General features: G+C 34.6%; 1 protein-coding gene across 1 annotated transcript in view; it reads right to left on the bottom strand.

Moving 5' to 3' along the window:
- Positions 1-22,000, bottom strand: part of LOC106785642 (zinc finger homeobox protein 3) — a 337,287-nt gene that overhangs the window by 191,080 nt on the left and 124,207 nt on the right. The window contains exon 4 of the mRNA XM_014746274.1: positions 8,114-8,149. The gene's annotated coding sequence lies outside the window, so the exon portion shown is untranslated. The remainder of the gene's footprint in view (positions 1-8,113; positions 8,150-22,000) is intronic.

Here is a 22,000-nt window from a genome sequence, read left to right as displayed (position 1 = left end):
CCAACCATCACACATACACACACACACACACACACACACACACACATACGCACAAAAATACACGCACGAAGAGGTACAGGTACATAATACAACAAACCAACAAACCAACCAACCAACTCGCGTCCTCGACTCAACGCACGTTTCGAGTTTCCGCCTCGCCTTTTTTCTGTTATAGAAATTAACGGTGGTCCCCCTAATTACAGAAGACGACCCGAGAGAAAGAGGAAAAGAAAGAGAAGGAAGAAAAATAAAAAAAAAGAAGAAAATAAGGGAGAGAGAAAAAAGAGAACACGCGGGAGGAGGTTGCGTGCGGCCGTCGGTGTGTGCTCCTGTCGCAGCTGAGCAGGTTTACTCGTCGAGAGAATAAAAGGAAGGAGAGTTGGAGTTGAAGAAAGAAAGAAAGAGAGACAGGTACGCGTGTTCACGTGGCACGGTACACGGTGTAAACAGGTATATGGTGGGTACCTACTACGTTAGTATGCTATCCTATAGAGAGCAGGAAGTGTCTCGTAATAAAAGAGTGACTTCCGTCGGTGAAACAATATGCGACTCTGGATTACAACGAGTTATCTATCTCTCTCTAACTCATTCGAACGTTACGATACACGTTGGTTGTTGGTAACGATAGTCGCAAATATGCGACTGTATGTTCCTTATGTACACACGTATAATACGTATATATGTTCCCTACGTTGACGTTTCACGTGCTACCAAGCTCGTTATGTTACCTGTTCTTTGCTAATTCCACTGTTAGTCTCTCTAACGCACTCATCTAGTTTACGTTTTACTTTATATACATCGTATTTCTAATTATTATTATTATTATTATTATTATTATTATTATGTTCGACGAATTATGTCATATATTTTATTTTGTTATAAAATAAATATCATAGAGATAAGTATTGTTAAGAAAATTATTAAAAAGAAATAATTTCTATACATGTGTAAATTTTTCTATACGCGTACGCACATAACATAAATTGAAAAATAATTAATAAGAATTATTTCAATTAATATTATATAGATAGAACGTATTAATATATCTAAAGTAATCCTAATAATAGCTGGACATTTTCGATACGAGAAATCAATGTTAGCATTTACCGAACGATATGTAGTAGACGTTAGTTACATACACATACATACACATAAATGCAAGGGAATGGAAAAAGAAAAAAAGGGCCGATGTAAACGTAAGCGAGTCGCTCGACGTAATGGAGAGTTACATGGGCGACGAGGGACGGCAAGTTCGAGTTCTTAGTGATGGTGTCTGTTGTTTGCGTTTGTAGTTGGGAAAGAGGGTGGATGGTGAACATAAAGAAAGAAAGAAAGAAAGAAAGAGAAGAAATAAGAAGGAGAAGAAGAAAAAGAAGAAGAAGAAGCAGGAGGAACGTTCGCTTTGGTGCAAAATGCGTTGCCAGCGTGTTTCCATTAATCCAAATCGCGAAATAAAATCATCGCGCGGAATGTCCATTAGTGGTTCCGTGCGAGAAAAGCGAGAAAGAGAGAGAAGTAGAGAAAAAGAGAGAGAGAGATAGAGATAGAAGAAGTCGTTAGTGGTGCTTTGCTTTGCTTATTCCCTCTCTTTGTCACTCTTTTACTTGCAAGCATCTGTCGTTTTATAGAAATCAAGCTTCACCGAGGAAAATCGAGTAGGAGAGCGCGGACAAGCTGTATGGAATCGTTTTTCCTAGTTGCCTTACGACGACGAGGACGACTACTAGGAAGAAGAAACGATCGCAAAAAAGCAAACCTCGCGTACCATATTCTTCTTTAGTTCTTTTATATCTTTTAGAGGAATATACAAGAATCGCAAATTCGCGACGGTGAATCGACGATGCGGTAAATCATACGTATAAGTAGCGACAACTTCTAACGATTTTTACTTAAAACATTGCTTTACGTTTTCATCTATATATATATACATTTTTATTTATTCTATCTCTCTTTTATCTTTCATACTTATATATAGTGTAAATTATTTTTATTCGCGTGTACTACATGTGTATAAGAGAAAAAGAAAGAGAACGAAAGAGGGAGAGAGATGGGATGTGGTGGCAGGGGTAGGGGGGGGGGGTGCGTGTGGAGGAGAAGATAATAAAAAAATTGTATTGACTTTTTTATCCGAATCAATCTGACACGGTAAATCAAGGTGATTCGAAGCGGTTAATTTGCAACGACAATAAGACGATAAATGGTCCATTAATTTATTTCTTTCTTTCTCTCTTTCTCTCTCTCTCTCTCTCTCTGTCTTTCTTTTTTTCTTTCTTTCTTTCTGCTGATTTCTTCTTCTTCTTCTTCTTCTTTTTCTTTTGAAAGTTTGAAAAAAAAAAGAAATAAAATAAAAATGTGGCGAAAAGGTCAACGATATCAAAGAAAAAGAAACGAGAGTATCTGTTAAAGGAATCTCCTGCTACTCTCGCTAGCTAAAACAACGTCTTATTAGGTTTACCATTGATCAATGCGATTATCAAACGTTGCCACGAACTTTTTTAATCCGATCGGAAAAGAACCCCCCCGTTCCCCGTACCCCGTTCCCCGTTCCCCTTCTCCTTCAACTTCACCTTTCTTTTCTCTTTTCTTATCTCTTATCTCTTATCTCTTATTCGGTGCCATCGATAAAATCTACGATACTTACGAACTTTTACTTGTCGAGTAGGAAAGAAAAGAACAACAACAACAACAAAAAATACAAATGATCTCTTGTAGCCTGCTGCTATTCGAATAAGAGAAATCAGGAATGATAGAAAAAGCTGGATTGATTTCGATTAACCTAACGATTCTCTACCGAAGTAAGTATATACATTACCGAATTTGCTATTACTTAAGTTAATTAGAAAAAGAACTTTCCTATATGGCTACTATCTATGCTAATTTCATTTCTAATTTAATCTAACGAATTACGGTTAAAGTCAAAACGATTTAACCTGTCCAACATATTCTTTCTCTCTCTCTCTCTATTTCTCTTTTTCTCAACAGAACGCACACAAAAATACACACACACGACACATATACATGAACACATATAGTTTAAAATTTATACAAATAATTTCATTTCTAATTTAATCTAACGAGTGGCCTAAAGTCAAAACGATTTAACCTATTGAATATTTTCTCCAACCATCACACATACACACACACACACACACACATATCTATGCATGCACGCATATACGTATGCACAATACAGGTTTGCATATATATAAATAAATATATAAATGTTTGGTTAAAAGAGGAGGACTTATGATTTTACGAAAATGCTACGTCACGTGTGCAGTTGCGCACGCGCGCACGCGCGCGCGCGTGTGCAAGCAAATCGCTTAATCCAAACGCAAAGGAGTGGAACGCATTGTGGTGTTCAAGCGGAGGTGCGTGGAATGGACGTTCCGGTTTATCAGCGCATACGGCATGTCGCGGCGTGTTTCCATTAATTCGCGTTGCAAGGCAACCTCTCTCTCACTCTCTCGTATACTCTCTTTCTTTCTATCTATCTATCTATCTATCTCTGTCTCTCTCTCTCTCTCTCTCTCTTGCTTTCGTTGCCATTGGAATGCTCGGCGAAGTCGTTAGGCGGTAAAAGGCAGCTTGAAGCCAGCCTAATTTGCTCCTACGTCGCGATTACGCGCGTCTTCGTAGAAAATCTTCCATCTCCTTCTATTTTTTTTCCATTGCTTTTCCTTTTTTTTTTTTCTTTTTTTAACCTCGAACCCCCCTTTTGCTGGCAAACGAAAGCTAACAAAAATAAATAGTATCATTTCTTTCTTTTGTATCATAGATTAAATTAACGGACAAAATCTAACGTATGAGAGAATATAAAATGGGGACAACATTTTTTTTCTAAAATTATTACGTATTTTAAATTATATATGTGTTTGTAATCTATGTGTGAGATATACGTTTTATTTATTATTCATTTGGAAATATGTTATATTACGTAAATACGTTAATTGTATAATGACTTAATTTATTATTATGAATTTATTCAATAATCTAACGGTAAATATATGATATGAAGAATATTAATGAATGATTTAACGTAAAATTATGAATATAAACGTTACCAAAAGCTTCGTTGAACATTGATCCTTTCTGCGTCAAGATCCGAGTGAAACTAACTACGTTTGTATGTATGATCGGTAACATAAGATGAACTTGCGAGGATAGAAACTCAGAGGTCACATCCTCGGTCAACGATTTATGCGAACAACATTTGTTTAGTTACTAACTGTTCCTCGATAGAGTAACACGCACGCGTAAACGAGATACCTTTTCTAATGTATATTTGTCTTGTTTCTTGTATTTTCTTTTTTAGAAACAAATAGAACGAATATATATACATATACGCTCGTACTTGTGAAAGTGGCCTAATTGTAAGTAAAATAAAATGGAAACAATTAATTTACGATTAATACATGTGGATCAATTGATAAGTATCGAATCTACTAACGTAGAAACAATTTATTTTCTATTACAAAAAAAGAAACACTAGAGTGAAGCTCACAACTTTTCAACCCATCCACGTAATAATACAATTTAAACTTATAATTGACTAATCATTAATTAATAATTATAATAAAACATTCTCACAACGATTAATCTTAGTCAACTTTTATAATTACCAACGCATACATTCAAATGAAATACATATAATATAACGAGGAATAAAAAAATGTTCGTTTAAAATTATACAAATGATATCTTAGGCTTTCTCGTATAAGCAATTTGACGATCAGAAATTTGTTTCATGTATTTTCCCGGAACTATATTGGTAATAGTAAATCATTGATCTTATAAAATACTTATCTGCGGATAAGAAGGTGAGAACTCGCGAATTTAGAAATGCCAATAGAAAGATACCTGTTTCTGGTGTTTATATGTGTCGGTCGGGGCTTCTTGAGCCGGAACATTTCCATTAATTCGCCTTGCAAGACAAACTCGTGCACCATCGGAATGTCGTTCCGTCGACTCGTTAGATACACCACCGGGGAATTCGAAATAACGTGATTTGCTTGTTGTAATTCAATTACGAATCTCGTGCTTCTTACGGTGCCTCCTGATTATTTTAGCCTTTCGACTGCGATTACACCGCGTAACGATACAAATCCGCGGATGTTGTTCTTAAATCAAAAGCGTGGGATGCACTGTACAGCACACCCACAATCATACTAACCACTGCACGAGGAGGTGAATCTACCTATGCGTGACTGAAAGCCATCGAGTGATCGTTATCGAGATTGTCGACGCGTTTGACTTCGTTCTTTTCTTTAACCCCGTTGCTGGATGCTTTAAAAGTACGGACCAATTTTACTTCATAATTATTTGTATATTTTTTCATCAAAAAATATTCAATAAATAAATCCGTACAAATTTACCGGACACTAGATTTACATTTGCATTTGTTTTGTTTTATTTTTGGGGGAATAAGAGGGAATTATTTTATCGCCGGATAACAGGAAGATCTTTCATTTTGCAATATTTTTTTTTTGAATCGGATCCGTGCCATTGACCCGAGTCAAAGAGGAAACCTTGATGAAAAGAATAAAAAAAGGACGAACGTGAACTCGCCGAAGCATATCGTCCCATCTTCTTTTTCCTCTCGAGACTTTATCATTAAGTATATACATATATATATACACGTGCATAAATATATAGCTTAATAAACGTGACAGAAATTTATATACGACTCGATGAAAAATGATACAAAAACCGAACAAATTTATAACGATTTCATCAATTTGATAATATTATAAATCATATATTCAAATTACAATTATTTATTTAATATTAAACGTGTAAGACACTTACAAATAATCTTCTGAACATCGAAAAAGATAAAAAAAAAAAGAAACACACAAAGTTAGGACAAATAGATGATCAATTAAAATGAGAGAATACTCGTTATACCTTAATGATTAAAACAAAATTCTCGATATAACATGTTCGCGGAACGCAACGCAACCTAAGTAAAGGAAAACAAAAAGAAAATGAATAAAATAAAGAGAGAAATAGAAAGAGAAAGAGAAAGAGAAAGAGAGAGACAGGGATACCCGCAGGAGATCTTTCAACGTAAAGAGGGGAAGAGAAAAAAAAAATAAAGAACGGGGGAAAAACGAATGCCTCCGGAAGACGATAGATCTCAACGGGTTTCTCAAATATTTTCCAGAGAGAAGAGAGAGCATAAGCGGGCGCGCGAACACGGAATCGTTTAATTCGAAGCGCGACGAGGCGGATCGGAAGAAGAAGAAGAAGAAGAAGAAGAAGAAGAAGAAGAGGAATACAAACAAAAAAAGAAGAAGAAGAGGGTCGTTGCGTTAACGTTAACGTTTACGTTGCATTCGTATGCACGGAACAGGCACCCACATCTATATATGTTAATGTAAGTTCGCGTATAGGTTTGTTGGTTGGTTGGTTCGGTTCGGCGTACGTTCCGCTTTATCAGCGCGTACCGGCATGCCGCGGCGTGTTTCCATTAATTCGCGTCGCGGGGCAAACTCGTGCCGTTGGAATGCCCGTTGAAGCTCGGAGGAGAGAAGTCGTTAGGCTGCGTGCCGTGCCGTTCCGTTCCGTTCTGTTCGCGTCCGGGCAACCGGTTTTCCCATCGGTGATTCGTCGTTAATTCGCCGGCGGAGAGTAAGTAATCGCACGCGCGTACCCAACGACCACCTCGGGTGTGTTACACGACTGCGTTTACACCAAGAAAGAGAGAAAGAGACAGGTATGGGCAGGGGGTGATGGGGGGTGGGGGGGGGCTAGGAGCTAAGGGCTTAGGGGGGAAAGGGAGAAAGATAGAGGAAACTAAGGATGAGAAGAACAGGTATGGGCAGGGGGTGAGGGGGGTGGGAAGGGCTAAGGGCTTAGGCGGGAAAGGGAGAAAGAGGAAACTAAGTATGAGAAGAACAAGCTGAATTTACTCTATGTTTTATACTTTTATCCGTTTTTATAGATCATCCTCCGATCTGTTTCTTTTTCTTCTTCTACGCCCTTGTGCACCTTTACATTGAAAATCGACCTTTTCAAACTGCACGATCTTTTACCGCGCCTCGGATCGTATTTTTTAATTAACAAGGTTCGTTAGATCGGGTACATGAATAATCCGGGGATTGTCCTTTTTCTTTTTTTTTTTTGTACACGTGGACGCATAAATTTTTGTTTTCATGCGAATTACTATATTGGAGTAACAAAGGAGGGATGTTGATTTAAAATATGTAACACGACAGATATGACAATTTATTGATTGTTCTTTTTTAACGAATAATACGCGCGTATTTTTTAATTAACGCGACTCGTTACTTATTCTTAAGTTAATTTTTTGTTTTTTTTTTTTTTGCTTTCGCTACTCGAATGAATATTCATTTTAAAAGGTGGATACGCATATAATTGTGGTATATCACAATTTTTCAATATTTCTTTTCACTTGTATATTTTAATTAACACGATTCGTTACTTTTTTTCACGATTGTGTGTTTTTTTTTTAAGATTGGGTATATAAAAATGTTATCATTTTCTTTTTATGTGAGAATTACAATGGAGTAACAAAGGAAGAAATTAAATAAAAAGATGTGATAAGAAGATACGTCTTATGTGTTGATTTTTTTCGAATAATACGCCCATGGTGATACAATAAATTAAGGATACGATTATTATGGTAACACAGCTTATTGAAATTATGATCTCGTTTCTTTTGTTAATTTTATTACTGATGTGAGATATCTCTCTAATTTCTATTTTGTTTCTTTCTGTTCATTATCTTATATGGAGAATTATCGTATTTAATTTTGAATAGTTTTCTATTTCTTTTTATTATACATTATCTCATTCCCGTATCTGTAAATATAACAGAAAAATGTTGAAATAATTTCTTTGTAAGATGTCCTCGATGTATTATTATACGCATTAGAAAATTTAGTTCAAAATTACTTTCACAATCGGTTTAATATAAGATTAAGTTATCTAAGACTAAATTTCTAATACCTGTAGGTAAAAAAATGTATTTTAAAAGAATAAATAAAACTGAACACACGAGCTTAATCGAAAAGTAAAGTTCATACTTATCAAAGATTATTGTCAATAAGGATGGAGAAAGTGTTTAGTTTACCTATGAATCACTCACCAAATAGGTTCGCCAGCATAGAACCGGAAACTCCGTCTAAAATAAAATGAAAAAAGAAAATACGTTAGAATTACGAGGTATAGATTGGATAAGATCGATGATTACGACTCGAAGATCTCACTTCTATCTTTTCCTTTTTTCTTCTTTTTTTTCTTTTTTTTTTTCTTTTCCTCTCCTCTTTTCTCTTCTCTTCGACGTAGGCGATAAGCAAACACACGCTCATTATTTCGCTCTTGAATTTTACGATGAGCCCCGCTCGTGTAAACGGGTGTTCACACTTTGCGTTACGTGTAAACGTTGAAAGTATCGACAGACAACGACAACGACGACGACGACGACGAGTTCTCGAAAAGGTATTTTATATATTCGTGTTAGTGTTCGGTGATGTTCAAGCACAGACACATAAATTTAAATACTAATCAACCGTATATGCATATACGGTACACAAACATGTATATATCTATGAAAATATATTCACGGGAGAGGTAATGAAACACATGTATATAAGAATTCCATACATAGAGACATACACATAAACAGGACAGATATACACATATATATATATGATTGTATAGATGAAGAGAATATTAAGAGAGAAAGAGACTCACATTACATACACTAACGCACGTAGTATGTTACGCGTATACTACAAGATCTAACCGTATTATTATATTTTACTTTACCCGACGCGGAAAGCCCCGGGGATAATTTGCGCGAACGAGCCGCAATTATTTAAAGGGTGTGCATAGGTAAAAAGGGTGGTGGTCGAGAGGTGGTGGTGGCGGCTCGGCTTTAGAGGGTTACCGCGTTACTTTGCTAGCTGGTAAGTAAGTACTTATCGATTCGCGTCGTCTCCGCCACGTCGACCTTTCGATATTCTTCCTCTTCTTTTCTCCATTATTAATCTTTACTATCATTCAATCAATTGTAATCTCACGATGATACTCCTAAGAATATTATATATCCGATTGATCACTTTCATGAGAAACAAAATCAAACGAATCTCTCATTCGACTGAATATCGAAGATTATTAATTTAATTAACGACAAATGACAATTTTATCGTGCGAAAATTCCCGTTACCCAAACCCTGCTCTAATAAAATTTTCTTACTATCGCAATTCTAATTCGCCTTTTTTTTGCGTCTAAAATATCCAACGAAATAGAGAGCAATAGAATAGAAAAAAAAGGTGCAACGATTTTGGAAACGATGAGCTCGCGGAAAACAGGTGCCCAACGAGTTACTGGAACCAAGAACACGTGAATAGTAGTAGTAGTAGTAGCAGCTCTAAAGAAAAGGAAGAGAAGAGATCTCGAAGTAAAGAAAAAGAAAAAGAAAAGAAAAAAAAAAAATAAGGGAAAAAGGCTAGCGTATTGTTGTGGTGGTTACGTCTGTGCGTGCACTTAACCTCGTGCACACATTACGTAGCACACACACACACATATGTATATACATATTATACATACGTACGTATAAGTTGAGACTGGACTTCGAGACGGTTCGAAGAAGGAAAATGTGAGCTTGTGTGTGTGTGTGTGTGTATATATATGTGTGTGTGAGAAAGATAGAGAGAGGGTGGAAACGGCTCGAAGCAGCTCGTGGGGTGATTATGAGCGAGTAAGTGCCGCCGTCCAGTTTTTACCCTCTTCCAACCAACAACCCTCGCACAACCTCTACCACTCTCTTCCCCCCCCCGTCACCCCTTTTGCCCCGACTGACCGCCCGCTTCTTTCCCGCAGCGACCATCCTCCTTCTCCTGCCCCCCGACCTCCTCATCCTCCACCTCCTCCTCCCTCTTCCAACCCTCTTCATCCTTCTACGACGCCACTCTTACCACCCTCGACTCGGCTAAACCCCCAACGGATCAATACGTTAAAACATTGCCACGTCGAGCCACCGTCGTGTAAAACACGAAAGAAATCCGCCGGGGTGTTTTCCCTTTAACCGCTAACTCCTACGGCATCAACAGAGAAAGAGAGAGAGGAAGAGAGAGAGGGGGAGGTTACAATGTTTTTTCTCGCATTCCTATTTTTACCAATATTGGTTTTAAAAAGTAAGATTTTAAAAAGTATATGAGTTTTGTAAGATTATTTTCGAAAGACCGTTGTCATATTTATAATATTTTCCATATAATTTAATTGGAGATGAGTTTAGATTTGTACGTTGGCAGTTAGTTAGTATAGCGTTGTTTAAGCAAGTATATTTTTAATACGATAGGATGTATATTACCAAGATAGAATATATCTGTCTTTATTTGATTATTTAAAAAAAAAAAAAAAAAAAAAATGATATACCTTTATCGAAGATTACAGTTTATTGACGATAAGAAAAAATTACCAGAGGGACAAACGTAAATCCTATAAGAATGTACGACGACGATAGGAAAAATTTAAAGAGAACGTTATCATCTTTAAAAAAAAAAAAAAGGGAAAAGAAAAACACGCTCTATTTCTTTTTCATTCTTCTTCTTCTGTCTCTCTCTCTCTCTTTCTCTCTCTTTCTTATAGGAGTTAAAAAGTGAGTTCTTTGCCCTTCGAAGTAGAACGGATTCAGCACACACTCTCTCTATCGCTAGACCTTCGAAGGGCACGAAAGACGAATGAACGAACGGACGTCCGTGGCCTACCGCAACCCACGTAAGACACCGATCAAATCCCTCCCTCCCTCCCACCCTTCTATCCTCCCACCCTCCCTCCTTCCTTCCTTCCCCAACTTTCTCTTTCTCTCGTTTTACCTTCATACCACAGAAAAGGAAAACGAACACGCGTTTCCGAACTACGACGACGTATGTTCGACGTGCCGTTTCCCGTCGAAGACGATCGATATATCGATCGTCTTCGACGAACCGAACGAACAACCGGGTGCCTGCCTGCTTGCCTGCTGCTGGTCGACGACCACGCGGAAAATAAGAGGGAAAAAGACAGAAAAATATATAGAAAAAGAAAATGAGAAAGAGAGAGAGAAAAGCTTGAGGCCCGCGGCACTCTGTTGTCCGTGTGCGTCCTGCCTTGTGGTCACTTGTTGCCTACCACCCCCGGGGGTTGGCCTTGTCCCTCTGTGTTTGGGGAACGCTTGTCGTCCAACCGCCGACAAACCGGACGAGATGGTGCTCCTCCCCTCCCAACCCCACACCCCTGCTATCCCCCTTCTCAACCATCGTCCCACGTCCTCATCCCTACTTTCGGATATCTCTTCTACTTCTTTTATCCCATCGTATTCCAAAATTCTACCTTTAACCAAGATACCACCAACTTTGTGCCTAATGTTTTCCACGTATTTTTCTTACGAATGGGAAACTTTGATGGATGTATTATTATTAGATTAGATGAAATAGGTACGCGATTGAAATTGTTAATTGTATTTTGGGGATATTGTTTAATTAATTAGTGTATTATGTTTCTTTTTTTTTCGGTGGTAATTATAATTGTCTTGGTTAGTTAAATAATATATTGATTTTTAATTATAAGAAATTAATAAATATAAATATGAATAATATTAGTAATTTATATGAAAATTGTATGCATCTTTAGTATAACCAACTATATAATTTTTTTTTTTTCTCTCTCTCTCTCTCTCTCTCTATCTCATTCATTTAATTCATAGTAACATATGTTTTATGATTAATATTTTAATCTCAAAGTATTGAAATATTTAGAAAATTAATAAAGAAGACACCTATATCAAAGTTTTTACATCGATAATAAATAATCAAATTAACGTTCACAATCTTTATAGATACGAGGATAGAATCTAACATATAAGAGGATACAAAATTATTAATAGAGTTTTAAGATAATATTTATGGGACGCGTAAAGAGGCATTTTTGAACGTGTGATTTTTTGTAAGACATCTAACAAAAAAAAAAAAGAAAATTACAACAAGAACGACTACATATGCTGCCTTATATTTATTTATTTGTTAATATAAATTAAAGTTATTTTGTTAAATATTTGTCACACACACACGCTTCTTGTCCCATTGATCGTTCGTAGCAGGATCGGGTCGTGTTATCTTCGTCGCGTAATAAAATCGGAAGGGAACTAGGAACTCGCACGTCCACGAGATTATCGTTATCTCCGGCGTCGTCGTTGGGACCGGTCGAATGGTAAGATAATAAACGTAGTCCTCTCTCACTCTCTCTCTCTTACTCTCTTTCTTTCTTTCTTTCTTTCTCATATACGATGAACGAACCGGTGCGTTTCCTTTTTTCGAGCCGTCCCGACGATAAACACAGATGTCTTCGAAAAGAGGGGAAAAAAAAGAGGGAAGAAAAAAAAATGCTTTCTCTTCTTCTTCTTCTTCTTCTTCGTTTTCTTCGTGCCTCGCCCTTTATCTTCTATTTAAGGTCGAAACGTATAATCATCGCCTTCAACAGTCAGAAGAGCCGTATCGATAGGCAGGTATAATATAACCATACCTATACCTATATCGTGTTATTTGATGATAATAAAATAAAAAAAAAAAAAAATGAAGAAAGAAAGAAGCAGAAGAAAAATGTAGAAAGAACCCCCTCCTCCTCCCCCTATCGCCTACCACACCCCACCACCACCCGAGGAAGAACAAGAAAAAAGAAAGTTCGTCCCTTGTGTTATTAAAAAGGATGTAAAAAAGAATAAAATAAAAATAAGAAAAAATGCGTAATATAATTCTGAGAAACTTAGATGACGACACAGATAGACTGACTGACCGGCAGACAGACACACGCTTGCACGTGTGTTTGCTGCGTTTCGTTCATTGCCGTAAAACCATGTCGATTTAACTTTGTTCTTCTTTTAAACTCACCTCCGGGGAAGTTTTTCGTTTTCCAATAATATCCGTGCATGCACCCATACGTGTTCTCACTATGACAAGCTCTCTGCTATTACGTACGTGTACGCCTGATTAATCTTTTGAATCGTTACGTTTAAACTGATCTTTTTTTCTAAACTGTAATTAACTCTATCGCGATGATGCTGCTGTAGCTTCATTTTCTTGCTTGTCATCGGATCAACGCCTAACCATTTATGTCTTTTTAATTACCATAGTCACGGCAAAGCTAGCTAGCTAGCTAGCTAGCTATTCTATTATGCACATATTGAGGATTATTACGATGACGAGAAGAACAAAGAAGAGACGTGATGTGAAAATGTTCAAAGTATTTTACTATCTTACTCTTACATTTGTGTCTCTTTGATTTATCTTTCTAATGATGTTGAATTATCTACTTGTCTCCCGGTAGTAATATTTTACTGACATAAGAGATGACTTTTTTATTTTCATTTTACGAGTATTTCTAAGTTCCCAACGTTCGATATCTTATATGTGTATATATTTACAAAGAATATACTATTCCAATCATATTAACATTAATTACGAATAATTTATGTTTCCATTATGAAGGATAACGATAAGTGTTTACTTGTATATACATGTATATTTGTGTGTGTATGTGTGTTGTTTGTTTATGTTAATTTTAATTTAATCAATAATATTCACGAAGAATTTGTATAGAATATCTTGAAGAAAAAAAAAAAAACACAAAAGAAGATTAATTAACATTACAAATATAGTCAGTTAATTTATTTAACTTGCATTTCCTGATTAGGTTAGATTAGAAATTAATAACGATGCCACTTAGGGACAAATCGGTTTATTACGGATATTCTGTATAAACAAGCAAACTTCTTCGGTGTTGGACTTTCTAACAAAGTTTTCCGTGCGCGCAATCTAACGTCTTAGAAAATTATTCTGTGAGGATCGTTAGTGTTTCTTCGAGAGTGTCTCTCTCTCTCTCTCTCTCTCCCACACGGATCTAAAACAGCAATGGGTACATATATATATACATATATGTACTAAGTACTTACACGCATACTTAGTTTTATATACTTTTGTGTGTGTGTGTGTGTGTATGCGTCGTAACGCAGGCAAAGAGTCCGATGGTTGTAGGTAGAAGCAGCCGACCATCTAACGATCGGCAAGCTCGCGATACGTAAGTATACTTCTACTTATATACTTACGTACGTGGGAAACGTGACATGCTCGGTCCGTGTCCACGGATTATATAATATTCAATTTTAGTATGCGTGCGACCCGTCTTAATCCAACCATTACGTCTAATTGGTCGAGATTAGCTAATATCCTCGTAGTGATTAGGTCGTGTCTCTGGCCGCGGCTCGTTTAGATCCAATTCCCTCGAGCTATTGCACGACCATACGATAGATGTCGTTCGCAATAGGATCAACATCTATCACTAATTTTAAGATCTATAGATCATTTCGATCTTTGTCGATAATACCTTTTTTATTCTCTTATTTTTGTATGATATTTTTTTTTTAATTTTCATTTGTTTTCATATTTTTAATATGTATACGTTACAAAAATCATTTAGCAAATCATTTGTTGGAAAACTTTAATTTAGATTAAAAAAGTTTCTATCCTTACTACCTAGGAGGTAATAAGGATAGAACATAATAGGTATATATGTACGTTTACGCTTATCTTTGTAACATTATTTGTAAGAGCTCGTGTCAATGTATTCACATCAGCAAAAATTACTTATAATTCTCGGCTGAGAATTCATTGTATTTTCTTCTATTAATAAAAAGAAAAAATTATATATATTTTCTAACGCGATAGAATTTATAAATCTTACTACTATTCTTACGCTTATCTTTGTAACATTATTTGTAAGAGCTCGTGTCAATGTATTCACATCAGCAAAAATTACTTATAATTCTCGGCTGAGAATTCATTGTATTTTCTTCTATTAATAAAAAGAAAAAATTATATATATTTTCTAACGCGATAGAATTTATAGATCATTATTTCGCGTTTCTATCATTTTCTATTATTTGTTTTTTAATTTTTCGATTTTTAATATTCCATAAGAAAATCTGAAATTTTCTTTAAAGTCAAAGTTCAGGTAGACGAAAGACATTTCCGATAGAAAAAAAAAAAAAGGAAATGAGAATAAAGAATAGATTGAGTTCTGGGCTCGTGCTAACCACGCATGGCTACTGTTCGTCGTTCGTATATGGACCGTTCACGTATTACACCCCAGGTGTGTAAACAAAGCACGTTTCTTTTATCCTGCCACCAATGCCAGGTGACTGTCACTCTTTTTACTTTTCACTATAGCCCCGAACGATTTGACTTCTCCAAACAAAAGGAAACTTCTTTTTCGCAGGGTTATTTTCGACGTTGCATCTGAATCTTCTGAATCGACAAAAGAAAAGTGAAAACGAAAATATTAAAAAAAGGAACAAAATAGTACGCACATTTAATAAGTTAAATAAAAAAAAATACAAATCTATATAATATATATATATACAATAAAACTGAGTGTCAATGCAAAATGTTGTTGAATATAATAATAAACAAAAATGTACTTAACATTTCACTCTTTTCTTCGTATTTTGAATACCTTTCACGTGAATAACGTGGGAAATTGTTTCATGCATTATCATGCATTAAACGTAAATGAATTCCTTCATTGTAGAAAATGTATAAATAATGAAAAAGAATAATAAATAGAACGAGAGATGAGAAAACCATAAGACATAAGATTTTATCCTGAAATTATGACGAAAGTATACAGGTATTCGGACACAATAGCTATGGCATCTATGAAAGAAAAAAAAAACGGAAAAGGTGGAGGGGACTGCATCGCAGGTGCGATAGGATTGCACTCGCACACGATGAATCCAGATTTAGATTTTGTCGGAATTCCTGGTCTATTGTAACTTTTTCTTTTTATTTTGTTTTGTAAATTTTCCTTGTTCCTTTTGCCTATCGTTACTTTTCTTTGTTTTTTTTTTGCTTTCCTTTCATTTACATCGAATCAAAAGATTATTGTTCTCGTTTCTATATATATATAAAAAGAATGTTATTGATAAAATATAATTTATTACTCGTCATTTATTTTTCTAAATTACTTTTTTCTTTTTACTTATTTCTTTCTTATTAGTATGTAATTAATATAAACGAAACACGCGTGAAAAGTAATTTTGTTTTCAATACTCTCTTACGAGAGTAATGAAGTATTTTTCTTTTAATTAATATTTCTTTTTTTTTGTTAAGGAAACTGGAGAAACTGATAATTTTATACAATACAAATAATATTATTTTCTATTTATTATTAATAAAATTCTATATTAAAAGCTTTAGTGTTCCATGCAATTTCTATCTCACAAAGAAAAAAAAAGAAAAATTTCAAATAAAAAGATAGATAAAATTGTAACGAAATAAATGATATTTCATTTAGATTACACACACACACATTGACAGGAATGAAAAGTATCGAAATACATTCGAAAATTGTATAGAATATAATACATTGTGTATGTATAATCAATACAAGAATAAATATATACATACATATTATGTATAATCCATACAAGATAAGCTTAACGACGCGACAACGAATGACAAGGGACGAAAATTAATACTCACGCTTGAACTAATGTAAGAAAGAAAGAAAGAAAGAGAGAGATAGATAGATAGATAGATGAAAGAACGAACGAACCAACGAACGAAAATATGGGGTGGGAATGAGTGGGGGGGGGAGGGGTTCGTAACGGTGGAGTTTCATTCGTGGAATTATGTCGAGAATATGCTGACTCCTTTCGGCAGGGGGTACACCTTCGCTCCTCATCTTTTTGGGTAATTAATTATATCGGTTCTCGGAGTGGAACTCGTCGATCTTAATTCGAGATAAGAAAGAAGAGAGATCGATCTGGCGACGAATGACGGAGGATCGAACGAAGATCGACTGACGATCATTTTTTTTATCTTATTATTTTTTTTGTTCGACTCTTTTTTTCTTTTTTTTTTTCAATTCACTCTCCTCGATCCTTTGCACGCTCGTATATGCGCTTACACAAACACACATATACGCACGCACGCAGCACAGACAGATGGACGGACGGACGGACAGACAGATGGACACGTGATTAATAAACACCGAGTATTGATTACTCAATAAAGAGGATAAAATCCTAAGAGGAAAACTATAATCTACGAGTGTAATTAAATTTCAATTATTAGCTCTCAATGTCATCTAACGCAACATATTTATTCGTTTTCTTCTTCGCGATATTTCTTTGGTTTTTTTTTCTTCTTCTTCTTCTTTCTTTTTTTTCTTTATTTATCTCCAACGATATTTGTCCTTCGTTAAACGAAGATCGTGGCGTAGTATCACGATTAAATAAGGATAACTTGTCTTATTTGTTTAGGACCGATATGCAAACCCAACATCCGTTTCTGTTTCCAATTTTTATGGAATTTTTTTTCAAAAAGATAACTAAAAATCCTAATCACTTACAGAAATTTCATCCTAATTGTAGTTATTTTTAGAGAAATATCATATTTCCAAGTATAAATTAATTTAATCATCATCATCATCATCATTATTATTATTATTATATTTTTCTTTTTTGGTGACACGATTTATCCGGTTATATTTTATTTATTATTATTGTTATAACAATAACAACAACAACAACAACAACTAAATGTTAGAAACACGTACACACAGTTCGTGGAACGATAAATTATTACTTCTAAATGAATTAATATAGTTGCGTTGATTTTTTGTTTTTCTTCTTCTATTCGCGTCAAACGTTGACAAGAATAAAACGTTAATGATCTACGAACGATTTATCATCTTATACAAAACCTTCGTCTCGTATCAGATCATTCATATTATTATATATCGATCGTAATACACATTCCACGCCTTATCGATCTACATACTACTACGTTACTTTGGATTATCTAATATCCTAGTATTATTATTTTAATAAGCAGAACTGTATCGAAATACGTAACTTGCGTAAGCAAAGTAGCTTAATAGAGAAAGAGGAGAAGAGAGGGAGTCGTAAGAATATTTCGTTACCCCACCCTACCCCTCCCCCACCCACCACAATACCTTTCAACGCATACTGCAATCTGAAATCAAATGATTCGGTATGCAAACTAAGCGATTATTTATAGCACGTTACGAGCATGAGAGATCCACGCACCGCGTGTCCCATGGAGTGTAACGTTCGCTATAAATACCTAATGAGCCTGTTAGAACAATGTTTTGCCATTACCACATACTTTGTACAATAAAGATAAAATGAGAAAAAGGAAAAAAGCAAAAGAGAGAAATCTTATAGGGAAGGAGGGGGGGGCGGGAGGAAAATAAAGGAAACATAAAGTTGATAGTAATATACCAATAGCAATAACACCTAATAATAATAATAATAATAATAATAATAATATTAATATTAATATTAATATTAATAATAATAATGAAAATACAAGATTTATCAAGTTACATATGAAAAATATATGACATTTTTATTCCCATCCGAATTATTGACTTATCGATCGATCGATCGTAAATAATGCAACGTATGGTGTGAGAGGGAAAAAATAGAAAGAATTAAAAGATAAAAATAAAATCAACGGAAAATATGTAATAGATTAACGAGATTATTACGAACGTAAGAAAAAAAAACATTAAGTAATTTAAAAATGTCATAAATATATCACACCTAACAAGTTAGAAATAACAACCTACTGTTCGTGTATTGTATAACCGGATAATAAGGGAAAGGGAATTCGAAAGGGTTGAATGAAAGGAGAAGAATATACGTACATGTAAGGAGGAGGAGGGAAAAAAAAAGAAAAATGAAAAAGAAGATAGAAGAAGGGTGAGATTTTATGTACACGATTGGGAAGCTCTGGTAACGGATATACAGACCATATTACGAAGTGCTACTACACACTTGCTGGGTTTTATAAGGCGCTTAAAATTTTATACGTTATAAAATTTCCAACGAATCCACCCCGTTTTCTTTTCTTTTCTTTTTTTTTTTTTTAATCCCTCTTCCGTCTCGATCTCCTCCCACCCCTTCCTCGCTACTGATTCGACGTTATTTTCTCTACGTTTTTCTTCAAAATTCTAACATCTTGTCTTTCCTTTTTATTTTATTTTATTTTATTATTTTTCTCTCTCTCTCTCTCTCTCTCTCTCTCTCTCACTCTCTTACCCCTCTCTATTTTAATATTTTATCTGTTTTGGTTTATTTTTATTTTTCTTAAGGTCTCTTTCTTCCTTCCTTTTTATGTACACAGTGGTCGTATTAAAAAGAATTCCTGAACTATTCGATGCTAATAACAAAGGTTTTTCTGTTGGTTTGGTTAGTCCGTTGGTTGGTCAATGTTTATTTGAAACTCAACTAACATATCCCGTCGTAACTTTGATAAATCGAACTAAATTCTTCCGTTAGACATATCTTTCTCTTCTTCTTCTTACTTGACCAATGAATGTCATCGTATTGAAAGCTCGTCCTAGGATTTACGATTGGGATTCTACGGATTTTAATGCTTTAAACGCGGCTAATTAAAATATTTTACAAGGCGAGTGTTACAAGCACACAAACACATATATTTATATATATATATATATACATATATATGTGCGTGTGTATTTGTGTGGACCATTTTAATTGGATTCTATTTTTAGATAAGGTTTCTCCTTCGTGTCATTTGAGAGGATATTTTAATTATCGTTATACGGGTAAGTATTCGTGTGACGATTTTTTAGAAGAAAATAAAAAAAAAGTAATAAACAAGAAAAACGAAGAAAGAAGAAGAAGAAGGAGGAGGAGGAGGAGGAGGAGGAAATAAAAATATTTCGAGAATATAAAAATCGAAAAATAAATGCTATAAGTAAGACGAATGCTCAGTTTGTGGGAATTTCTCTTTTTCAAAAAAAAGAAAACTAGCGTGGGGAGAGTGGGAGTGTTTTTTTTTATTATTATTTTTTTCAATGGAGGAAGATATGTGCATCCCTCTATGCATTCTCTTCTTTTTTCTTTTCTCCCTCAGCGTGCATTGTTAGTGAGTTATATACGAAAGGCTGCGTTTGAATTCGATTTAATTTTCCTGAGAAAAAAAAAAAATTAAGGGGAACGCCTAGAACACACCTAAAGGCCAGGTATTGAACGTTCCCTGAAAATCTCCGAAAATATTCGATATTCTTGTCATAAGCGGCACCAGCATATAACACTAGAAGCAAATTTTATTGCATTTACACCGAATTCCTCTCTTTTTTTCTTATCCCTTAAATTTTTATTTTCACGTATAAATAATATCTCGCGACATTTTTTATATTTAATTCAAATAAAATTATAAAAGTAACACACACGCACACACAAAATATATATTCAATGTAATAATAATAGCATTATTGTTTAACGCTAAATATATCATGACCGATTGTTAATATTTTTTGGCAAGATTTCTTATAAATTATTGCGCTATTTAGTGAGTCAAAAATTTTTATTGCATAAATGATATTATTTTTTTGCTATACATATAAATGTAATAAATAATAAAATAATATGACATTTGTTGAAGATGGTTCATTTGATTCGTTGTGTGATAAAAATAATTATACACGAAGCTCGATACGTTTGGTATTAAATATAAGCCAAGTTTTAACATAAGTCTGGTTAGTTTAAATTTCGTGGAATAAATAAACGCCGTTGGCATTTCAAATCTTGTTAAGACGATTCTAAACGTGAAATACCCGTAGAAGTCGTAAAAGCTTCGAATGCGTTAAAGTTAAAATCACTGTGTGCTAATGAATACGTTATCATTATTATTATTATTATTATTATTATTATTATTATAATATGCAAAGTGTGTTTCACGCGATTTCTTATAGGAGAACTTGTTATGTTCGTATTACGCAAATAATATAATAGTATCGTTATTATCATAGTTATCAATTTGAATTTTAATCGAATTAACAAAACAAAACAAAATACAGTAATTAAATTTGATGGTTTATCATTTTTTTTTTCTTTTTCTTTTCATGAAATTAATTACGAAGATACCACTTGAATCCTGCAGGACTCGACTGACCTTCTGGAGATTCCTGGTTATTTTTTTTTTAATCTTTATTTTTCTATCTCCCTCTCTCTTTAGGATTGAAATAAGAGTGTATGTGTGTGTGTGAGAGAGAGAGAGAGAGAGAAAGAGAAATAGTAAGAGAGTCCCTCGGGCTGCAACCAGTTTCGAACAGTTCGACGGAAACCAGTCAAGCGAGAGGGAAAAAAAGGGAAGAGGAGTAAAGAGAGAGAGGAACAAGCTTATAGGGAGGGACTTACGGACACTTGGTCGCTCAATGGCGCGAATTTAAGAGCGCCAGCCGTTACGCTTCTCATTCGTTAGCATAAATTAATTATTTTTCACGGGGAATGCTCGTTCCCGCGACCACGACGACGACGACGACGACTAAACCAACCCCTCGCTTTATAGAAAAGAGATCGATATATTTTACACACATTTTCTTTTTTCCTTTTTCTATTTTATTTATTTCTCTATTCTTTTCTCTCACTTCAAATATAATAGTAATAATAATAATTGTAATATGAAAAAAAAGAAAAGAAAAAGTAAATGAACAAATTATTACATGTAATAATAAACGTTATTAAACGTACGTTATCCAAAATACAATAACGATTTAATTACAAAAATGTAAATAAATAAATAAAGAAAAATAGTGTTGTTACTATTCGATTAGTAATTGAAATAAAATAATAGCAAGGAATCTTGCATCCGATATGCCACTATTAAACTCAAACACGACTATCTAAAATCTAAATTACAATTACCATTAACCAAAGGAAAAAAAAAAAGAAAAAACATAAGTTAAATAAAAATATAATTAAAAATAGAAAACTAAGAGACGTGTGTGTGTGTGGATGGAAAATATTCTAATATATCGTTCGATTAGAGAACGTAAAGATAATAATTAAAGCGTACGAGGGTAGTCCTGGCATGGAAGCTTTCGAAATCTTACGAGACGAATAGCGTTCCGTGAAACGAGCGTGTACAATGAACGAAG

Source organism: Polistes canadensis, unplaced genomic scaffold (genome assembly GCF_001313835.1).
Source record: "Polistes canadensis isolate GaletaPanama2010 unplaced genomic scaffold, ASM131383v1 scaffold_54, whole genome shotgun sequence".
NCBI lineage: Eukaryota > Metazoa > Arthropoda > Insecta > Hymenoptera > Vespidae > Polistes > Polistes canadensis.
The sequence above is the reverse complement of the archived record's forward strand: the minus strand, read 5'-3'. Positions and strand labels throughout refer to the sequence as shown.